Consider the following 13827-nt stretch of genomic DNA (forward strand, 5'->3'; position numbering starts at 1 on the left):
ACATAGTTTACATTGCATAGGTTTTCAGTGTATTTCAGGTGAGGAGGAGGGGGGGATGAAGGGGAGATAGTGTGTGTGAAGTGTGAACTGCACTGTGTGCTGCATCTCGGAAATCCCTGATAGTGTGTGTGAAGTGTGAACTGCACTGTGTGCTGCATCTCGGAAATCCCTGTTACATATGCAGGAGATAGTTCAAGTGTTAATTTTCAGGAGGGCCTTTTGTTTCATCGAGGGGTCGACCAGACATACTGGCACCAGCCTTACAGGTGCTTTCGCTAATAGACTGCCTGATAGATTTATTATTTATGCCACGCAGCGATTTTCACTTGATCGTGCTGCACATATCAGAAGATTATTACAGAGGCAGCTGACTTTAATGGAGGAATTTGCAGCTTTACTCGCAAACTACAATTCCTGTTCATCAAGAAGGTGAGAACCAGACCTGTTAAAAACCTAAATATACTCGAATCAATTGAAAAGTGTACTATCCAAATAGTAATAGAAGATGTTGCTGTTGTAATGATGACAGGAGCACACAGCTGCTGCACACAAAAGTAGTTTCTGTTCCGTGCTCCGGCACGGTTAGCGATCACACTACATGCGTACCGCGCCCGAACCCAACTGAACCGTGCTCTGGCCCACCTCTTCCAAGCTTCCACCTTCTAACCGCGCCCGGGTACGGTACGGAGCGATCACACTAGTCAAACGAATCAGACTTTGGGGGTCAGACGCGCTCAGGCAGTAGTGTGGGTAGTGTGAGTACACCCTAAATCTAAGGGCTAAAATCAGAGTAGAAAATTTGCTTTTATTTTTAAATTATGGCAGTTATTGTAAAAATCTTACTAACATTTATGTAGTTTGTTAAAATAATTTATAAAATAAAAAGATAATTCAGTACATGACCCCTTTAAAGGTGTGCTAAACGTGAATAGTGCTTTTAAACGGCTGTTGAGATTAAACCAACTAGAGACTTCGAACTGGAAACGGTATTCAATTAGTCACAATTAAACATTTGTTTACTATCATAAACTCTGTATACTCGTAAAAATGCAAACGTTTTTGCACAAAAAAAGTTTTTGATTAAGATTTGATTTGATAAGATTAATAATATTTTATTATTTGAAATGCTCTCCATATGTTTCCTCCGAAATTGCATATAGGTATTAGAACTGCCCTGAAATAAAATATTTTACAGCTCAGATAATTTTATGATTAAAAAAAAAAGAACATTCATGAACATTATGAGCTCAGCTTAGTGTATTTCATTGCCACCCAGAAAAGGTACAAAAGCTGTCACTGGGGCAGTCCTTTTTCAAAAAGTATACATTTGTACTGTAATGGAAAATTTTGATTTTCATTCATTTGCAGTAAGACATTGAAATTATATCTGTTTGAACTATTCATGGTCTGTGTAGAAGCAGGGAACTTTATCCTACACTTGAAGGGAGTAAGTGAGACATCCAAGGGACAGCTTCACAGAGGACCTCTGACCCCTAAGGTCAGAGATGGTCCGATTTAGGATCTGGGAGCTTGGAAGCATAAGATCAGCATAAACTCATCATAAAATCAGATTACTAGCTAAGAAACCTTCCCATCTATGGATAAAAAAAGTCTTGAGGCAGAGACCTTGAAAACCGTATAAAACTGCCCTGCTCCCTCCTCTGCTTGTTTCACTTGCTCCACAGTGTAACTCTGTCACTTCTGTGTGGGCAACTGGGCCTATTCTTGCAAGAATAAATACTTTAAAAAGACAATTGGATTCAGAGTGTCTCTTACGCAGTGATGATGATGTTCAAGAAATTTTTGCCACAACAGTACCTAAAGGTTGCATATTAGTTCCTAAAAGATACCGCCCCAGTAACAGCTTTGGTACCTTTTTTTAAGAGTGCAGGCAAATATTTCAGTCATGGTTCGTCTCAAGTTTTAAATTGCACTTTAAAATATTTTTCTTAAAAAAGAACACTAACAGTAAATTGTATGGATTAAAGTCAGTAGACGATGCCATTGGAGGGTAAACTGCTGTACCATTGACCGGTGAAAGGGTTCAAAAACACAAATTATATTGACTTTAAAGTGTTTTGAAATGAAGACTGCCAGATTAAAGTGATTAGATCGGATGACGCACCTGTCACTGAAGTAGTAGTAGTATGCCATGCATCAGGAGAAGCTGTACAAACATACAGCAAAATTATATTGATGCTATCCTTGTAGAATAAAAAAAAATAACTGAAAAGTGTATAGATTAAAGTTAATGCACCTGTTATTGTATGGTAATCTGGGTGCCATGCATCAGACACATCTGTACAAGAACACAGCAAAAATTATATTGACTCCTATCCTTACACATAGTTGATGGACACAAAATCTGAGGCAGAGAAATGTGATCCACTTACTGAACGCTGACCAAAGGACCAATAAAAGGATATAAAGCAAGTTCATGCTGTCATAGATTAGAGAGCTACAGCTTTCTGAGACACATGCAGGTTTTTTTTAATAATAATAACATATTGACTGCTATCCTTGTATTTTAAAATATTTTGATATATTTTACTGACAGAAACATATATAGATTATATATATATTATATAGATTATATATATAAGTCATTATATGATGCACCTGTCATACGGTTATTTTGGTGCAAAAACACAGCAAAATTTTTATTAACTCTAAACCTTACAGTAGATAGAGACAAAATCTGAAGCAAAGAAATGTGATGCACTTACTGAAAGCAGACCAAAGCACCAATAAAAGGAGATAAAGCAGGTTCATGTTGTCATAGATTAGAGATCTACAGCTTTCTGAGACACATGTGTGACAGTAACTGAGACTGACACTGACTTCCTCTGTCTTAACAAGAGAAAGGCAGAGTATGAGGCAAAGCAGAAGTGCCTGTCAAGACAAACATTAATTTTCTATTTCCATTGCTGCTGGGTTTCCAAAATCAGGCTAATTTTAAGATGTATTAAGGCAGCAAACAGTATCATATTTTATCATTGAAATATTTGTACACAATATCTGGATATAGCTCTTAATTTTTACACAGTTTATAGATGCTTGCATGTAGGGCTGGGCGATATATCGCATGACATTGTTAGGCGCATCTTGTCAGTAAAGCCGGTTTTTAGACAGTGACATTTGCCCTGGTATCACATATACCACACAAAATTGTTTCCTATGCCCATGTGACGACCGTGAGCATGAGCGCCTGCAACTTAAACTTCCAGCATGTCAGCTGTGTGGAGGCATTTCGAGATCTGTAAAACAGATAACAAACTTGCTATTTGCAGTATAAGCACAAGTGATGCGAGGAGGCGTAAAACAACACTCTTTCAACACTACAAATATGATTACGCATCTTAAGAGCCGTCATCCTGAGCAGCACCAAGACTTTTTGAAAAGAAGGGAAAAATGCCATCAAAAACCCAGCAGCAGCCTCTAGTTCAGTCCTTTGACAAATCTAGAAAATATGAGACAGGGGTAGCTGCAGCTTGGAGTAATGGGCGTGTCGAAAGGTAAGGGCGTGTCAAAAGGCAGGGGGCGTGTCAAAAGGTTTATCATTGGTGGAAGGAGTGTCCTCCTGTCAACTACTTTGGCCAATCAGCAGTAACCATACTTCTACGTCATTTCCTTTAGCTAAAAAAAAAAAAGGAATTTCCTTTAAATCATGCTAGCAAATAGCACTACCAACATGCTAGCAGTGAATAGCTACATGCTAATAGCCAATGATATATATCCGATATCATAATTAGTTGTTTCCTTTGCGTTATTTGTTAATTATTTAATTGCTTTGCGTTCCTTTGGTAATTATTTAATGTTACGTATCATAATTGGAAACTTATATCAAACTTGTTTTGCTTTATATATGAATTTTCCTATTTTACATTTTGTTTGTTATTTATGATTCTCATAGATTGTATCATATTTGACTGCCACTTGGAATGCAGAAAAAGCAAGCACTTTCACTGCTGCCACTGCTCAAAAACAATAATAAATAAGTCCGATTTTATAAAGCACATGAGTTCCGAAAGTAACTTTCTTTCGAATGTAATATTCTCAATATCGTTATCGCAATTTTGGCAGTGAAGGAAAAGTATTTGGTCTTATATAATTATTTGTTGACCAGTGGTGATTAAGTTTATGGTTCGCTTATGCGGAACAGGAAGCTTTCGCATCAATTGTAAAGACCTTATGGCACGCCCCATCCCTTTTGGCACGCCCATTGCTCCAGCCTGCATTTATCCCTACTAGGAAAATACAGCAGCAACCACCCAAAGGTAAAAGAGCTTAACGACAAAATAATTGAATTTATTGCTCTTGATAACCAGCCGTTCAGTGTGGTGGAAGACGTTGGCTTCAGCAGGCTAATGATGTACCTAGAGCCGCGGTATGCTATGCCTAGCCGGCGCTACTTTTCATAGTGTTGTCGCCAGTCACATTGAAAAGCTCCTCGCCGGCACTAGTCACATTAGCTTCACCACGGACATTTGGACATCAAGCGTGAGTCCTGTTAGCATGTTGAGCCTCACTGCCCAGTGGATAGACGAAGACTTCACCCTTAAGAAAGCTGTCCCACACTCACAGGAATGCTCCCTAATTTTAGGTGATATCCAAGTCTACGTATCATCAAATGCATGTAAAAGTAATGTTTGTATATAAGGTAGGCCTATATACAATATAAGTATAGCTGCAAGCGTCAATCATCGGGGTCCAAGCACCAGTGGCCCATGTGAATGATTAGTGATCCAATTGAAATCTTATGATGTGTTTTTTACAGCAAAGTCTATCTTGAATCTTCACTGATAGTTAAAGCGGACGTTTCACACATACTCCGTATGCGGTGCGTATTTTTTTCCGCACCCATGTTAAGGTTAGAGCTTTCACACTGCACGATGCGGTCCGGGGTACCGCCTTTTTCGCCTCTGATTGGCTAGAAGGGCTCTCCTCCGATTGGTTATTTGGCCGTGAAACGTCATCTCATGTTCATGGCAGACTGTCGGCTAGTATGTTTTGATCGTCTTTACAACAGAAGTAAACGAAGTCAATCCAACATAGCCTACTAAGAAAAGCGCTATATGTGCGTGTCTTCAGATTTATATTCCATGTTCACAATTTCATAGCCTGTTTAGATCGTGTTTAGATTAGTCTTAGCTGTTTGGGGGAAATTTGTGACGAACATGTGAACTTGGGAGTACAAATCTGACCAGCCTACTTACAGTGTGATAAGTGCGTGCCATCACATTTATATTCCATGTTCACATTTTCATAGCATGTTTAGATCGTGTTTATATTAGCCCTAGCAGTTTGGGGTAGTTTTGTGATGAGAGAGAGAGAGATGGTAATGGTGGTGATGCTGTCGGCTCGCGCGCTAGTCTGTTTTGATCTTCTTTACCGCCAACAGAAGTAAACTAAGTAAACAAAGTCAATCCAACAGTGTGATAAGTGCGTGCGGTCAGATTTATATTCCAAGTTCACATTTTTCATAGCCTGTTTAGATCGTGTTTAGATTAGTCCTAGATGTTTGAGCGAGTTTTGTGATGAGAGATAGTGAGAGAGAGGTGGTAGTGGTGGTGGTGGGTGGTGCAGAGGTGTGCGTGTGTGTGTGTGTGTGAGAGAGAGAGATGGTGTATCTAGGTGAGGCAAGCACTATGAGGGTAACCCCAAACTGCTAGGAATAATCTAAACACGATCTAAACGCTATGAAAATGTGAACTTGGAATATACAGTGAGGAAAATAAGTATTTGAACACCCTGCTATTTTGCAAGTTCTCCCACTTAGAAATCATGGAGGGGTCTGAAATTGTCATCGTAGGTGCATGTCCACTGTGAGAGACATAATCTAAAAAAAAAATCCAGAAATCACAATGTATGATTTTTTAACTATTTATTTGTATGATACAGCTGCAAATAAGTATTTGAACACCTGAGAAAATCAATGTTGATATTTGGTACAGTAGCCTTTGTTTGCAATTACAGAGGTCAAACGTTTCCTGTAGTTTTTCACCAGGTTTGCACACACTGCAGGAGGGATTTTGGCCCACTCCTCCACACAGATCTTCTCTAGATCAGTCAGGTTTCTGGGCTGTCGCTGAGAAACACGGAGTTTGAGCTCCCTCCAAAGATTCTCTATTGGGTTTAGGTCTGGAGACTGGCTAGGCCACGCCAGAACCTTGATATGCTTCTTACAGAGCCACTCCTTGGTTATCCTGGCTGTGTGCTTCGGGTCATTGTCATGTTGGAAGACCCAGCCTCGACCCATCTTCAATGCTCTAACTCAGGGAAGGAGGTTGTTCCCCAAAATCTCGCAATACATGGCCCCGGTCATCCTCTCCTTAATACAGTGCAGTCGCCCTGTCCCATGTGCAGAAAAACACCCCCAAAGCATGATGCTACCACCCCCATGCTTCACAGTAGGGATGGGTGTTCTTGGGATGGTATAAACAAGAGGAGTGGCTAGCCGCACACTGATCCACTCAAGACTAGAAGTCTACAAAAACATATTTTATTTTTCAAATTGCATCGTGCAAAAAAGTGCAAAGTGCATGTGGGTTAAAAACAGAATAGACACCAGCAAACGTTTCAGCACATTGCTATCTTCAGTGCTCTGAACTCTGAGCACTGAAGATAGCAATGTGCTGAAACATTTGCTGGTGTCTATTCTGTTTTTAACCCACATGCACTTTGCACTTTTTTGCACGATGCAATTTGAAAAATAAAATATGTTTTTGTAGACTTCTAGTCTTGAGTGGATCAGTGTGCGGCTAGCCACTCCTCTTGTTTATTCTATATGCCATTGGCTCTACGCACCTGTAGTACAAGGACCTGCAGCACAATAACTTTTTTTTCTGTTTGGGATGGTACTCATCATTCTTCTTCCTCCAAACACGTTTAGTGGAATTATGACCAAAAAGTTATATTTTGGTCTCATCTGACCACATGACTTTCTCCCATGACTCCTCTGGATCTTCCAAATGGTCATTGGCAAACTTAAGACGGGCCTTGACATGTGCTGGTTTAAGCAGGGGAACCTTCCGTGCCATGCATGATTTCAAACCATGACGTCTTAGTGTATTACCAACAGTAACCTTGGAAACGGTGGTCCCAGCTCTTTTCAGGTCATTGACCAGCTCATCCCATGTAGTTCTGGGCTGATTTCTCACCTTTCTTAGGATCATTGAGACCCCACGAGGTGAGATCTTGCATGGAGCCCCAGTCCGAGGGAGATTGACAGTCATGTTTAGCTTCTTCCATTTTCTAATGATTGCTCCAACAGTGGACCTTTTTTCACCAAGCTGCTTGGCAATTTCCCCGTAGCCCTTTCCAGCCTTGTGGAGGTGTACAATTTTGTCTCTAGTGTCTTTGGACAGCTCTTTGGTCTTGGCCATGTTAGTAGTTGGATTCTTACTGATTGTATGGGGTGGACAGGTGTCTTTATGCAGCTAACGACCTCAAACAGGTGCATCTAATTTAGGATAATAAATGGAGTGGAGGTGGACATTTTAAAGGCAGACTAACAGGTCTTTGAGGGTCAGAATTCTAGCTGATAGACAGGTGTTCAAATACTTATTTGCAGCTGTATCATACAAATAAATAGTTAAAAAATCATACATTGTGATTTCTGGATTTTTTTTTTAAGATTATATCTCTCACAGTGGACATGCACCTATGATGACAATTTCAGACCCCTCCATGATTTCCAAGTGGGAGAACTTGCAAAATAGCAGGGTGTTCAAATACTTATTTTCCTCACTGTAAATGTGATGGCACGCACTTATCACACTGTTTACTTACATAATTCACTTCTGTTGGCGGTAAAGATGACCAGAATAGGTACCTGTCCCATGTATATAAAGATAATAAAGTCTTCGTTTACGAGGATAAGTCAGATCATTGGCAGAGGTATTTGTACATCGAGGACATATTTATGAATAAAAATATTGATTTTAGATAATAAAATACCTAAAAAACTACACATTGTCCCTTTAAATGATCTACAAATGAGGAAAGTAGATTTTAAAATATATTTTAAATGATGTAAAGTCTTAATGTAACAGTCCTCATAATGTAGCATAATATTGATTTAAATTTATATTCTTGGTTTGTTTCTTTTGCCTTCTCATAGTCTTTGGTAAATGTCATGGTAGGACCGAGGGACGTAGCCATCATTTCAAAAGTGAGGGGGAAAGAGTCAAGCGTTATACCAATTGTTGTTTTTTTCAGACCTTTGTTGACAGGTTTTTGCATAATTGGCTTAATATGCTATTTATGTTTAAAGCAATAAAACAGAAAGAAAGAAATGCAGATGTTCTGTACTTTATATTGCACATGGTATTGTACATTGTAGACCTACTATATTGTTTACATATTTCAAATAGTTTTTTGTGTACGTTGTTTTGTATGTGAATGGCACACAGTGGATACTTGCACATTCACACTCTTGCACCCTATAACTGTAGTCATAACTTTTCACAAAATGTGTAGTTATTTTGTTTTGCCTATAAGGCAGTGTAGACATAAAACTCATAATGAATGTGTAATAAAAAAAAATAATAAAAAAATCAGGTGTTTTAATAAGCCACTCTATCACTTTTCACCTGTGAAGTTTCTTTTGTTTGTGTGTCATCCAATTTCTGACCTGACAACCCTAGGCTGCCTGTTTCTTCATCTATTTTGACAACACAGAACATTTTTAAAATTAGTGCAATAATACTAACGAACCCTATAAATCAAGACCTACATCAGAACATTAATGCATACAACTGCATACTGCATTTATATAGAATTTTAGGTAACACTTTACAATAAGGTTTCATTAGTTAGCTACTTTAGTTCTATATCTATCTATCTATCTATCTATCTACCGGTATCTATCTATCTATCTATCTATCTATCTACCGGTATCTATCTATCTATCTGTCTATCTATCTATCTATCTATCTATCTATCTATCTATCTATCTATCTATCTGTCTATCTGTCTATCTGTCTATCTGTCTGTCTGTCTGTCTGTCTGTCTTACTAAACTAAAACTTTCAAATTGAAAACCTTCAAACTTCAAGCTTTTAAAACTACTTCAAACTTTCTGGTTAGGCTTTTTTTGTAGACAAACTTAAAGTTGCAAAATAGCAAAATATATAAGTTGCAAAATATAATTCATATATATACTGAATTATATATGGTAAAAACATCATGTACACATTATCTTACAACGCTGCCTGATTCAAGCAGATAGTGCCTGTTAATGCATGGAAATCCAAATTCAGTATTAACAATCACCATCTTTATTATGACCGCCGCTAGCATAGCTAGCGAAAGCGGTCATATAGGGATTGTCAAAGTTTTTTTTTTTTTTTTTTTTCGTCATCTACTGAATTTTTCGTCAACGATACCAGGGACACCGAAACACCGGGGAACGTGAAATTTGGTGGGCATGTAGCCCCACTAGACTTTTACGGAAAAATTTCGTTTGGTCCCCGGGGGCCACTCCCCCCCCGCGCTGGGCCCCCCCAAACCCAAAAAATGCAGTTTTTCCTAAATAACTACCTGAACCGTGGCACCGAGGATGAAGAAATTTTTATGGTATGTTGGTCTTAAGGGCCCACATCAACCTAGCCCATAATCACTCATTTGTGATTTGCGCCCCTTCCCATAAAAAATGAAAATGCAATATTATTCTGCTTTAATCGCCCCTATCTTCAGTTGAGATGTTCAGAACTGCACCATATTTCATGTGTATGATTAACTTGACATCCTCTGGGGGTATGCTAAGTTTCGTAGAATTTCATCCATGGGGGGGTATAAAATAAATTCATTTATGTGCACATTTAGTGACTGTACACTCATCGGCCTGTAGATGGTGGTGTTGAGCGAAGGGTTGCTGGTTTAGGATGATACTGTCACATACACACACACATGCAGGAATACAAACAAACGCAAGCATGCACACACACTGACATCCACACGCACAGACACACACACACAAACACACACGCGCACACACATGTACGCACGCATACATACACGCACAGACACACACACACACAGACACACACATACACAAACACACACACATACACACACACACAGACAGACATGCACATACTACTACTTTTTTTTAGGTATATACATAAACACGCAATACAGCCAAATTGCTCCACGTCATTTATTTTTGTGGAAAGCCAGTGCAGGCCTGAGCGGCGGTCATATTTTGTACTGCCATGCGGTACATCTAGTTCTAATTTGAAGGGCTTTGATAGTATATCTGTGTAATAAATAAAAGACATTACGAATAAAAAGAACTGAAAATAAGTGCACGTTTGTGCGGACCGTAGTGAATATTTTCAATTTCCAACTAAACTTGTTAATTATTCAACAAATATAGAAATAGGTTAGGCAGAGTTATTCATCATTGTGCAACACAATTCGGATACCACATGACAACTTACAGTGCTTGGCTTTTTCGTTAAAAAGGAGTGAAGAGTTTTTTGCCGTTTTGAACTCATTGCGACCTCTGAAAATGATGGATACAGCGCGGGTGCGAGCATGGGCGTGTCGTGATGCACGAGTCGATTACCATGGAAACGTTAAAGTCACGTGTGTATATAGACTATCTTGACTCTTTGAATTTTAAATCTGGATGTATATACATTGGCCCGCGAAAACCTCAACTTGTCGTGAACACACTTGCCCTATGAAAAAGTGAGGGGGACGAATTTACATTTTATAAAAAGTGGGCACGTCCCCCGCATAATCTATGCCCATGGCAGAGCCATAGAGTTTCTCTCTATGGCTCTGGCCCATGGTATGACCTGTTTTAACTGAAACATATTCAGGGTTAGTCTCTTAGTGTGTATACTGTCAATTCTTGCAGTTCTTGTCAATCTTGAACATATACAGGTCATCCTATAGGACCGTGAGTTGTCTTCTATAGTTTTGTTGTAAAAAATATGAGAATTTGATATTTGCTGTATTCATAATGAGGAATTCTGTAGACTGTAAAGTTACTGTGAAACACACACCTTTAGCTATGCTCCTGATGGTGGTCATGATCACTGCACGATCACTTTTACCACAAACACACACAATTCATTGAAAATACATGCTTTTTTTATTCAGTGTATGGTTATGATCACTTTCCACTGACAACCAGGAAGTAACGGCATACACATCATTCCAGACACATGCATAACCATCACGGTCCTTCTGTCCTCCATCTGTTGGTAAACTGTAATGGTGGACACTGGGACATCTGAAAATAACACACAGCAAGATGCTGGTGAACAACTGAACATCTTGATCCAGACACAATTTAAACAATCTTTTAATGTCTCGATTTGTCTGTAGGTCAGTAAACTATAATATTGCTTTCAAATCACATTCAGTGAATCAAGAAGTTTTTAGGAACAAAAATAAATAAATGTTTAAGTTATTTTACGTCAAGGTCCTTTTAAAAACTTTTGAAGTACATTAACGAGGAGGAAAAAAAAGTCAGATTGTATTTGCATACGTATGGACGATGGCTCTTTAGTTTAGAAGATTTGGGGCTTAGAGAGAAACAAAGAGCAAAAGTTACATTTCTGTTCACATGTATAATTCTCATTCAATATCAAAAATATAAATTACGAATCAAATGATTTAATACTCACAGGCAGAATTTGCTGTTAAACCATAATAGGGTTTATACAAAATAGCACATTTCTCTGGATAAAGGAAACCTTGGAAATTCTTTCAACTTGTGAAAGTATACATTATTTATTTACTTATTCTGTATAATGCATTCACAAAATTCTCATGTTTTATGTAAGGCTGAGCAGCTAAACAGCAACAGAAAGAACTTTGTGCTTCCAAGGATGTTGTGCAGTAGCTGGGTTTGGGTTTTTACTTCACTTTATTTCCAAAAAAGTCTCTGCCTATGTTATAATGTAGCAAAAGTTATCATAAATAAATTAAATAGTACAGTTAAATATATACTAAATATTCTTGTATCAAAATGTAAAGAAGGAAAGAAACCACTCACTCAAGTATTTACATTTTGAAGAAGTAAAACGGCCTATTGCACAAATCGTGAGCTCAGGAAGTGGCCATTATCATGGTTTCCAGTGGCACTGCATTGATTAACTTTGCAACACTTCAACATGTGTCATTTGTTCTTTATGTACACACAGCCTATGGTTTGGGCTTGGTGTAACTGTTGTGGTATGATGTCGTCACACTTTTTTTGTTCTGTACTTCCAGATTGACATCTTGATATTCTTCTTTAGAATATTCTGATATTATCTAGAACTATATAGTGAAGCGTAGTAGAGGATTCAAATGAGTCTCCTATGGCAGCCACAGCTAGTAGATCTAGCTGGATATAGTTAGAAATCAGAACTGGGACATATATATGATAATTATGGGAAATTGGGACAAATAAGTATATATAAATAGTACTTTTGACAATTTACAGATAATTATATATAAATGGACTATTTGTCATATTCATTTCCCAGTTCCTGAAATACAACATCCATTTTTTTTGCGACGTGTTTTGTATGTATGTATTAGTTCATGTATCATCAATTGTAATTAACCTGCAATTCACATTCTCTAGTAATTCATGCAAGTTATCGTTATGATCTTCATGTAAAAAACATTTGTGTAATATAATGTACAGCTGCTGCCCTCTGATGTAGAAAGAAATTAAAGCTACAGCAGTAAGTGAAGCATTTATTTTTATATTAATTCATTTAGAAGACATTTTTATCTAAACATACAAATAAGGAATGTTACGCAATTCATCCTAATGTGAAAATAAAGTTGCTGCAATACACGGTTATAAAATTACATCACGTATAATAGGTAACACTTTATAATAACTGCACGCTATTAATCATTAGTTAAGCATTACTAAACAGTTAATTCATCATTTATAAAGCATTAATAGACATTAATAAGCAGTTTATGAATACAGCTATAAATGTTTTATTCTTGACCTATAATGTGTTTAATAATTGTATTTTCATACTTTATTAATGATCAATTTATCATTTCTAAATAAAGTATTGCATTATTTACAAACCAGTTACATTATTTACAAACTAGGTGTTGTCATTGATTCATAAGATCACTTAGAAAGTGAGAGTAAATGTAGTAGATTCAGACAGTTATAAAGCATTTAGTAGTGGTCAGTTAACTATTTTTGTGAGCTCATCTAAAGTGAGGACTAGTTATGCTTTGTAAAGCATTTATAAAGGAGATTTAAAGGCTCAATTATCTTCTAAACAGAAAAAGTAAACAAACACAACACACTGATACAGAACATAGAAATATTTAACATCTTTAAATCTCCTTTATAAATGCTTTACAAGGCATAACTAGTCCTCACTTTAGATGAGCTCACAAAAAATAGTGAACTGACCACTACTAAATGCTTTATAACTACCTGAATTAACCCTGAATTACAGTAGAAATGCATGTTAATAAACCATTTATTAACACACTAGTTAACTATTACTATATGTCTGAATAATAATATGTATTTAAACAGTTTATTAATCATTTACTTACACTTTCTAAGTGATCTTATGACCCACTGACAACTCCTAAATAACCGGTTTGTAAATAATGCAATACTTCATTTAGAAATGATAAATTGATTATTAATAAAGTATGAAAATACAATTATTAAACACATTATAGATATGCTTTTAAATCAAGAAAAAAGCATTTATAGCTGTATTCATAAACTGCTTATTAACTGTTTACTAATGATTAACTAATGATTAATAGCATGCAGTTATTATAAAGTGTTACCGTAAAATATAATAGAAAATCTAAAAGAAAATTA

At 37.2% G+C, this 13827-nt stretch overlaps 1 protein-coding gene across 1 annotated transcript in view; it reads right to left on the reverse strand.

Annotated features, from left to right (window-relative positions):
• Positions 1–13827, reverse strand: part of LOC311066617 (uncharacterized protein) — a 30915-nt gene that overhangs the window by 16063 nt on the left and 1025 nt on the right. The gene's annotated exons all lie outside the window — the stretch shown is intronic.

Source organism: Abramis brama (genome assembly GCF_963993115.1).
Source record: "Abramis brama genome assembly, chromosome: 16".
In the NCBI taxonomy this organism is placed as follows: domain Eukaryota; kingdom Metazoa; phylum Chordata; class Actinopteri; order Cypriniformes; family Leuciscidae; genus Abramis; species Abramis brama.